The sequence below is a fragment of the Mustela nivalis genome (genome assembly GCF_964662115.1).
Source record: "Mustela nivalis genome assembly, chromosome: 13".
NCBI lineage: Eukaryota > Metazoa > Chordata > Mammalia > Carnivora > Mustelidae > Mustela > Mustela nivalis.
In genome coordinates, this window is record NC_139032.1 from 73,300,010 (window position 1) to 73,310,093 (window position 10,084).

The window sequence follows — 10,084 nt, forward strand, 5'->3', positions numbered from 1 at the left end:
CTTTCCAGATATCTCAAAGGCATGAAGGTTTTCTTGCTTTCCAAGCCATGGCTTCAAGGCATGTCCCAGGAAGGAGAACAGCAAATCTGGAGCAGAGCACCCCATGGGCCATCCGCAGAGACCCAGAGCTCGAGAGTTTCCGGGATTCGGCGAGACGGCCGCGAGGGGGCGCGCGGCCACCGCTCAGCCGCGAGCGCAGAGCGTCTTTCGCTGCGCACCAACGGCCAGCAGAGGGCGTCCGACTCGCGCCAGGACCAACCGGCACCTCCGTGGGTGTCCTGGGTCCGGGCGAGGCGGCGACACTTCCCCGGCGGGAAGCCAGGCTTGGTTTGCCGCAGGTCCGGTTGCGCGTGGGGCCGCCGCTCAGGTTGCGAGACCCGCCGGGACTGAGCAAACAATGAGTTAAGGGCTGTCTTTCCCTGGTTCCCCTTTCTGCCATGGGGGAGCCCCGTTGGACTGACGTCTCCCCAGACTCTTCTCTGAAATGCTGAGCCCAAGGCCGTAAGTTTCGTGGACTTCCCCGTCGTTGTATTCCTGAGTTTCTCAGGTAACGCTTTAGCGAGACATTTTACTTATTTCACACATGTACCCATTTACTGAGAGGTGTTTGGGGGCTCGAAAGAATCACCTGGTGTTTTAATGCTCCTATTCCGGATTATTTCTGGGGAGTGATCCCGACCCAAATTCAGAGAAAGGGAAGCTTATCTCCGATCCAGGTATAATATACAAATATTGGGACCTTTCATTTGAAAGAGTTGGGGACACCTTCAGTGCCAGGAAAAGCCATGTGGTGTAATCACTTTTGGGAGGGGGTCAATACGGATTTTACAAGCCTTGTGTCCACCTGCCATCCTTGTCTCATCACATAGCTGGTTACTAGTTGGACCATATCCAAGTTTCTCTTTCATTTCAAGAAAGTCGGTAAGCCTTTCTTCTATTGCTGTGAAAGTATCCGTAGTGTCAACATACCCTACCATCTCACCCACATCTTCAACGAGGACAACGTTTGTTGTGCGATTAAAAATAAGGAACGTATTTTGCTTCTATTTTCTCTATTTCAGATGGAACATGATTTCTTAGAAGTGTTCTACATTTATGTTAAATGTTATTACACAAATGAGGTGGGGGCAGAAAGCTACAGCACTGGACAAACACATGGGACGGTCCCTGCCTCTAGAAACAGGCCCAGACTTGAGATGTCATCAGAAAATTACAGAATGCTCCCCTCCCCACAAGGTGACACCATGGCCCGAGTCAGCCTGTGTAGGAGGGAACAACTGAAAAAGCCACAGGACACAAAGGGAGGAGGAGTATCTATGGAGGCCCAAAGTCATAAGCAGAGGGCCACAACAAGGACACTGGAGGCACTGGAAGTTTCTGGAAGCTAGAGGGATGCAAACATTAAAAACAGCTCAATTCCTAGCCAAATTAATGTTAAGCCCTCACAGAGAAGGCCTACTTAACCTCAGTTCACATCACCCAATTCAGCATGCCTGGCTTTCAACTAAAAATGATCAGACATGCCAAAGAAAAAAGCCTGAATGTCAGTCAGAACAGTGAGCCCGGTGGCATTTGAATTTGCCCTATTTGATCCTCTCCCTGGTTCCACAGTGGCGTGTAAGTCAGGGGGCTCACAAGTAAAGTCGCTGCAGAAGCCAGCGGTAACAGCCGCAGGAGAGGACAAATGCTTTTACCCACCCCCCAACCTCCGCCCAAAGGCCCGTCTCCGGAGGATCGTCACTATTTGACCTCTTGTTCCCCTCTGTGTCTTTATTCACCTAACTCAGAGCTTTACCCTCCTGTCCTCAGGGAGGAACGAGAAGCTAACCAAAATTGTAGAAGGAAAATCTAAGGAATGAGGTGTCCATAGGAGGAAGGCTGAAAAGCATTTACGCATCATGAGGCAGAGTAGGGATCCTCTACCAGCCCCCCAAGCCCCTCTCCTTGTTAGGCAAGAAGCAGGACACAGCTATGGCTAATGCACCCGAGTCTGAGTCCGAGGGAACGTACAAACATCACAGTGGGGCCACTCAGCCCCACCGAGAGCACCTCTGCACACTGATGACATCCTGCCCGTTGTCACCAGGTGGGGTTAGAAGGTGGGCAGACACCGAATGCCCCTTCCCCAGAGAAGGCAATACCCAAACTGGACACGTAGGCACAGGTTTTTCTTGGGCTTAAAGACAAATCCCACATGCAAACCCTTCAGAGATGGCGTCACCATGTCCTTCTCCAGGAGATAGACCATGGAGGAGTGTGTGCTCGTGTGCGTGTATGTGTGGGATGGCGATTCTTGGGCATGCCCATCCTCTCGAGGGACTGATCATTCTATCCCCCTCCTCCTTCCACTCTTACCACTCATGCTACCCCAAATTTTTCCTCACCGTCCTCATTTTTCCCAAGGTGCTCTGTGAGGCTGTAAGTGGGACATTTTCCCCATGGATGGCTGGCAGATCCTTCTGACCTGTGATAATGCCATCAAGCTAGCCCATCTGGAGAGCGTCCGTGGAAAGATGCTTCCCTTCCTCAAGGTGTTGAGCTCAGTGGAGTGTCCCCATTGTCAAGTTCAAAGTTAAACCAAAGGCATAACTAATACCCATAACCTCTTTGTGAACCCCACACAGATGGGCACAGGAGGATCACAGAGGACTCTCCCACCCTGGAGGACATCCGTTTGCACCAGGGACAGGATTCTGCACGATGTCATCGAGACCGTGTAAGGAAGACAAGGACACTCACTGGAGAGGGCTAGCCCAGCCCAAAACACCCCCATGGGTGTGGTCTTCATGCTCAAACAGAGGACCACGAGATGGAGCCCTGTATGCAGAAACATCCTTGTCATTCACCAGCAGGTGACTTTGCCACCCCAGAGCGTTTCCTCACTTTGACTCACTTCCCCAAGGCACTCTGTGTGGCTGCAAAGGGAACATGCCCAGGGGTGAGCCCTGACTGGTGCTTCTGACCAGCCGTCATGCCCTCAGGCCAGCCAAGGTGAAGAGTCTGCTTAGGCCATGGCCCCCTTTCCTCAGGGTATGCACTCAGCGGGAGACCTCATTGCTCATTGTCAAGGTCAGAGTGAAACCACAGATCTGACAGATACCTACACAGCTTGATTCTAGGACCTGAGTGGGTCAGCCTGGAACCCACCAGGCCTCCCTCCCCACACCCACCCCCACTCAGTTCGCACGCAGCACCTCCTTCCTGTGGCAGTGACATTGTTCCTTCTGCGGGGTCAGAAGGGGGAGCTCGCGGAACCAGAAAGAGAGGAAGCTTAGCCTGCGTTCCCAGCTATGGAGTAAGTCCCCACTGCAGTGCTGGGAAGTAACCTGCACTCCTTGTGGGTGTGCTGAAATTCCTTGTAAAGCCGTGAATGTCACACGCTCCTCACTCTCAGTTTTGCTAAGAAGACCCTTTCCTGCTCTCCCCAGGCTTTCCCTCTTGTCAGGGAGAGGAAGAGGAGTATATGGTCTTGCCTTACTGTCCCAACCCCACCCCAGGCCTGGGGAGTTCATGCCAGCTGGCCCAGGTCACTCCCCACAGAGTCACACCCCGAAGCCCTCACACTGGGTATCAAAGCCCTCTCTAGGGCTGGGAGAGGACAGGACATCAGAGCATTCGGGAACCTTAAAGGGGTCACTGAGTAAGAGATGCCTGGCAGTTGGCCAGGCGGGGAGGAGCTCCCACAGCCACCTCCCTGTCTGCTCCCCACCTCATACCACAGAGCTGGGGTTTCTGGTCCCTTATGTCCACACTGCAGGTGGCAAGCCTCCAGCAGGATGGCCAGGGCTGGCGGGGGCCGCTGCCTGCTGCTCCCCATCTGGGGATTCTGTTGTCTCCTGCCACGAAGAAAGCAGGCCCAGACCCCCCCAACTCCCCAGACGGTGTGAAATGGAGACATACTTGCTCCTTACCCCTCCTGAAAGCTGAAGGCGGATGTCGGGTTGTGTCTGCCCTTGGTAACCTGGCTACGCACACCCCTTCCCAGCTGTACCAAATGATGGGAGGTGTGGGAGCAGGGCAAAGTCTGGTTTATCTTTGTCTTTGGATGGAGTTTTACGGCCTCACAGAGAGAAGTTTCTGAAGGCTATACAGTATTTGCATTTGTTGTTAGGGGAAAAAAATGAAATTTTAAACAGTGTCTCAGAGCAGGTGCAGTGCACCCTACACGTGCACAGATGTGCACCCCCACTGTTCCTTTCTCCCTGCACCCCTGTCACCTTTGGGAAGTCAAAGCAGTCCGTCAGGAAGAGCCAAAGTTCCCGTCTTTCGTGCTCTGAGCCCACAGTCTGGGTTACCCTAAACTACGTCCCGAACAGAGCGAGCACAGAAGACCGCACCCGGCTGTTAGAGAAGAAATATATACATTAAGAACCTTTTGCTTATGGGAAAGAGACCGTCCTCTTTGAAGGATGCCTGTGTTGGGGCTGTTAGATTTTGACAGCGTGCATGCAAACTCTGCTTCTGGAGATTTCCCTATGCATGGGAAACCGAGGATGAATTTCCGCCTAACTTGATGGAAAAAACCATCACCCAGAGCCAAGCCTGGCCCCCCTGGGAAAGGGGCCTGAGGAACCTGATTTCCTTGGTCCAGACTTGAGCACCATGGCTCAGGGCAGAAGCCCCCGAGGGTTGTAGAATAGACTAGATGCGACAGATTGAGCATTGAATCTGAGTTTTGTGGTGACCTCTCTCATTTTCTCTGCTCGATGAGGACGCCCTGGCTCTCAGAGGCTGCTTGATGGCTTCATGGTGGGGCACTTGTCTCTCTCTCTCTTCTGGTCTGGGTAGGAGAGAGCCTAGCAGAGAACAGAGGTTCCAGGCTAAAAGCTCTTCCTGAACCCAGAATTCCTCCTTGTTCTGCCTTTTTCCTTGCACTTTGGAAATTCGGCTTTCTTCCCCAGGGTCATTCCCCAGGCCAACATGCACCGAGGAGGCCCCAGCGGTCCCCAGAGTCCGCTTCACCTGTGTCTGGGCCTGTACTTTGCGCAGGAGCTGGGACTGCTGTGGGTTTTTGCTGTAAGCCTTCTTGTCCCTTGCCTTTTTTTTTTTTTTTTTTTTTACTGGGATTAAAGCCATGCAGAACAGCTCGTTCTCTTTTTACTCATGTTCATTTGGAAGGAACCTGTGTGCTCTATGGCAGGACTGGGAGTATCTCACTCCCAACGACCTCAGTGGCCTGGGCAGGGTGGCTTTTTCTTCTGATCCAGGTGTCCCACAGTCCTTTCTGCCTTCCGACATGCTCTCCATCACTGAGACCATGTAGCTTCCTCTCCCTCAGCTCTTAGGACTACGTTCTTTTTCTGGCTCCTTCTTGCAGCCTGAAGCTTGGCGTGCTCCCACTGATGCTGGCCACTTTCTCCAGCTCCCCACTTGGCCCCCAACCTCCAGAAGACTGCAGGTCCCGATGGGCCTTGCTCTGGGGATAAGACTCAGAGATACCAAGAGCCGGGCCATCTGAGCCCCAGGGCCAGAGCTGGCACTCTGTACCAATGGGAGGTTAATGTAATCAAGTAGCTGCTCTTTAAAAGCTTGGTTTTCCTAGCCTGAGCAAGCTGCATCCTTACTGGTGTGGGGCATCACTTGCTTGCTGAAGGCCCTAGTCATAGTCACTCAGATGTCATCTACCTTATGGCAATTTCCCGGGCACAGTCTCCCAAAGTCTCCCGATCATTCTTGAGGAGCGTGATGCTCTTTGAACTTGACTATTTCTTGATCTTCTTGGCCCCTGAAAAGTCCTAAATTCCTTGCAAACATTTACTCAGAATGTCTTTTTTTTTCTTTACCTTCCATGATTACTGACACTTGAAATGCCTCTTTGTTGTACCTGAGTTTTTGCATCCAAGAGACCACCAAGGAGCCAACACAAATGCAATCACACGAGGTTTATTCGACAAGCTTAAGCTTGGGCCCAAGTATACCTGACACAGCAGAGTAGGGACTAGGACCCTGAACTTAGTTAAGGCAGGGGTATTTATGGGTTCCTGTTACTAAAGCAGGGTGGGGCTTCCTGTTACTAAAGCAGGGTGGGGGTTCTTAGAACTAAAGTAAAGTAGGGGAAAGTTCAGCCCTTGGGCACAGGGGTCTGAGATGGCTGCTGGAGCTAAGATGGCTGTACTTATGCTAAGGCTAAACCTGAGGTGGGATGGCCTTAATTTTTCTCGGCCTCCACATCTTGATTGTGGTTGAGGAGCACTTGTGTCTTTTTCCTCTATTTTTTTTCCCAGAACATATGAACATGGAAATATCATAAATCCATCTCCACCAACTTCTTCTTGATGTGAAAACTGAGCTTAGAATAGATGCTTTATTTCTGTGGTGAGGCTGACATTGACAGACTGCAGCATTCAATGCTTGACATGTTTGGGAGAGAAGAGGCAAGCCAAGAGGGGCTGTCCAGAGTTGACCTCCGTGGGATAGTGTTAAGTTGAATTGGAATTGACTGGAGATAGTGGTGTAGAGAGAATTGGTGGTGAGGTATGACTGCACTGTGTACAGTAAAGAATGAACCTTGTCCAAAGGAAGGTTTGGTTGGTGCCTCTAATTCCTAATATATAACCTCTAAGCCCTTGGAATGTCCTGCTTAATATGTTTACCTGGGGCCTTGGGCCATGCCAAATAGTCTAGACTAATAATTTGGTTTATGTTGGGGGCCTTGGGCTGTGTGGTATCAGCTTGACTCTTGGAGGAGGTGGAGACAGAAGTCAGCCTTCCTGGTGATCAGCCATGTTTATATAACTGATTGCCATAAAATCCTGGACACCAAGGCTGGCGTGAGCTTCCCTAGTTGGCAATACTCCATGCATATTGCCATCTTGTTGTTGCTGGGAGAAGGATACACCATTCACACAATCCCAAACTAGACCCTCGTATCTGGAACTCCCCTGGACCATGCCCTATACACCTCTTCTCTTTGCTGATTTTAATGTGTATCCTTTCACTGAAATAAACCAGACCTGTGAGCCTAGCACCTTTTCTGAGTTCTGTGAGTCCTAATTAGGAAACATGAAAGTGGTCTTGGGGACCCCAAATTTAGGAGGTATGTGGAGTGGGATTCACTACAACAACCCTGGCTGGCTCAGTGGCACATGGCAAAAGGTTGCTTTGGGTAAAGGAAGGAGGAGGGGGCAGGATTTGATGAACCTTTGCTTTCTGAATGGGCAGTGGGTCCCCTATGGTATGGAATTACAGCATACTGCTGTCAGTTACTGGAGATAAAAATTAGCAGGGTAATTTAGAAACAACAGATCCAACTCCAATGCACTTCGACTGATTCAAGCTAAAACTACGAGCATCAGGGCTGCAACCAAAGGGAAAAGTTATGTTGAAATGACAGTAGGCTAAGGAAATTAGAGTGATTGAGAAGAAAATGGGGAAGACAAAAGAGAGAGCTAAGGGAATCATCCCAGCAGGATGGAAATCTTTGAAGAGTCCTTAAGAAATGGTTAATATTGGGAATGAATGCCTTGATGGCTCAGTCAGTTAAGCGTCTGCCTTTCCGCTCAGGTCATGATCCCAGGGTCCTGGGGATCAAGTCCCTGGAATCAAGTTCCCGCATCAGGCTCCTTGCTCAGTGAGGAGCCTGCTTCTCCCTCTGCCTGTTTCTCTCTCTGCCAGCCACTCCCCCTGCTTGTGCTCTCTCTCTGACAAATGAGTAAAATCTAGAGAAATAAATGGAGAACATTTCTGGTGGGCATATAAAATGGTGCAACCACTGTGGAAACAGTTTGACTGTTTCCTCAAAATTTTAACTGTAGTGGGGCACCTGGGTGGCTCAGTGGGTTATGGCCTCTGACTTCAGCTCGGGTCATGGTCTCAGGGTCCTGGGATCGGGCCCCACATTGAGCTCTCTGCTCAGCAGGGAGCTTGCTTCCTCTTCTCTCTCTCTGCCTGCCTCTCTGTCTACTTGTGATCTCTGTCAAATAAATAAATAAAATTTAACTGTAGAATTATCATATCCATTCCTACATATATACCAAAAAGAAAAGAGAACACATATCCATACAGAAATTTGTATATATGTGTTCATGGCAGCATTACTCATAATAGCCCAAAGGTGGAAACCATCTTTTCCATTGATAGATGAACAGATAAATTATGGTTATATACTTGGAGCAGGATATTATTCAGCCATAAAGAAATGAAGTACTGATACATGCTACAACTTCAATGAATCTCAAAAACATTATACTACAGAAGTTCATGTATTATTCCTTTTATAGGATGTATTCAGAATCAGTAAACCCTCAGAGGTAGAAAGTAGCTTAGAGTTTACTAGGGGATGGAATAGAAGGATGAAGACTGATTACCTAATGGGCACCTGGTGTTTTTATGGGGTGACGAGATTTCAAAATTAGAGAGATCTGGTAGTTTCACAATATTGTGAATAAACAAAATACCACTGAGTTATACATTTTAATTGAATGCTGTGTTAATTTCAACCTCAATAAGATTTTTTACTGGGACGAATAACAGGGTCTTTAATGGGGTCGAAACAAAAGTCTTAATGCAGCATATTGAAAGGTTGAATGGACCAGTGGCAACCCTTACATAATGTTTCCCAACATTAAAGGGCCTTAAAGAAATATGCTTTATTCTCCCTAGTTTGGAAGAATTTTAAAAGCCAGAAGGCAAAGACCATAATGAGATGCCCCATCTCAAATAGCCTGCGGCAGTGGTCCCACAAACTAATTAAGATAAGGACAGACAAAGAGGCAAGGTCCCTTGGCCCAATTTCTGACTTGAGATCCAAAGCCATATACACATGTGGACGTAAAATGGCCAAGAGGTGGAGAAGAAAATTTCCTGGGACTTCTTGACATAGGAGCTCAATGCAGTATGATTCCAAATCTGTTAGTGAATTCCTAGCAGTGAGTTTAGGTTAGGTTGGGAACATACGGGGATGCAATGGCTGATGGGATTAAGGTGCAAGTTTAGGTGAAAATGGAATTTTTAAAAAACGGAGCTTGGGTTTTCTACATAAAGTGGAGAAAAATCAATATATGTATATCACATATTGTGTTAATGTATTTTCAATTACTGTATTAATATGCTATGGGTTTTACTATATGTGTTTAGGAAAACGCATGTATTCTATAGGGAAAGTTATAAATTTTGAATCTCTGGTGTTGGGAAAATTGGACAGCCACATGCAGAAGAATGAAACTGGACCATTCCCTTATACCACACACAAAAATAGACTCATAATGGATGAAAGACCTAAAAGTGAGACAGGAACCCACCAAAATCCGAGAGGAGAACACAGGTAGCAACCTCTGTGACTTCAGAAGCAGCAACTTCTGGCGAGATGTGTCTCCAAAGGCAAGGGAAACAAAGGCAAAAATGAACTATTGGGGCTTCATCAAGATAGAAAGCTGGTGCATGGCAAAGGAAACAGTCAACAAAACCAAAAGACAACTGACAGAATGGGAGAAGATATTTGCAAATGACATATCAGATAAAGGGCTAGTATCCAAAATCTATAAAGAGCTTATCAAACTCAACGCCCAAAGAAAAAATAATCCAATCAAGAAATGGGCAGAAGATATTTCACTAAAGAAACAGACATTTCTCTAAAGAAGGAATCCAAATGGCCAACAGACACATGAAAAAATGCTCAGCATCACTGGGCATCAGGGAAATTACAAATCAAAACTACAATGAGATACTATGTCACAACAGTCAGAATGGCTAAAATTAGTAAGTCAGGAAGCAACAGATGTTGGCAAGGATGCAGAGAAAGGGGAACCCTCCTACACTGTTGGTGGAAATGCAAGCTGGGGCAGCCACTCTGGAAAACAATATGGAGGTTCCTCGGAAAGTTGAAAATAGAGCTACCCTACGACCAGCAATCGCACTACTGGGTATTTACCCCAAAGATAGAAATGTAGTGATCTGAAGGGGTACCCACACCCCAATGTTTACAATAGCAATGTCCGCAATAGCCAAACTATGGAAAGAGCTCAGATTTCCATCGATAGATGACTGGATAAAGAAGATGTTATAGGTAGATAGATAATCGATAGATTATATACATATATGTATGTAATACATATCTATTATACTCAGCCATCAAATGAAATCTTGC

General features: G+C 48.0%; 1 long non-coding RNA gene across 1 annotated transcript; it reads left to right on the top strand.

Annotated features, from left to right (window-relative positions):
- Window positions 1–242: 242 nt before the first annotated feature.
- Window positions 243–6,967, top strand: LOC309847147. The gene is made up of 3 exons (XR_014302332.1): window positions 243–547; window positions 2,625–3,295; window positions 6,225–6,967. It is a non-coding gene; the product is annotated as an uncharacterized lncRNA (long non-coding RNA).
- Window positions 6,968–10,084: the final 3,117 nt, after the last annotated feature.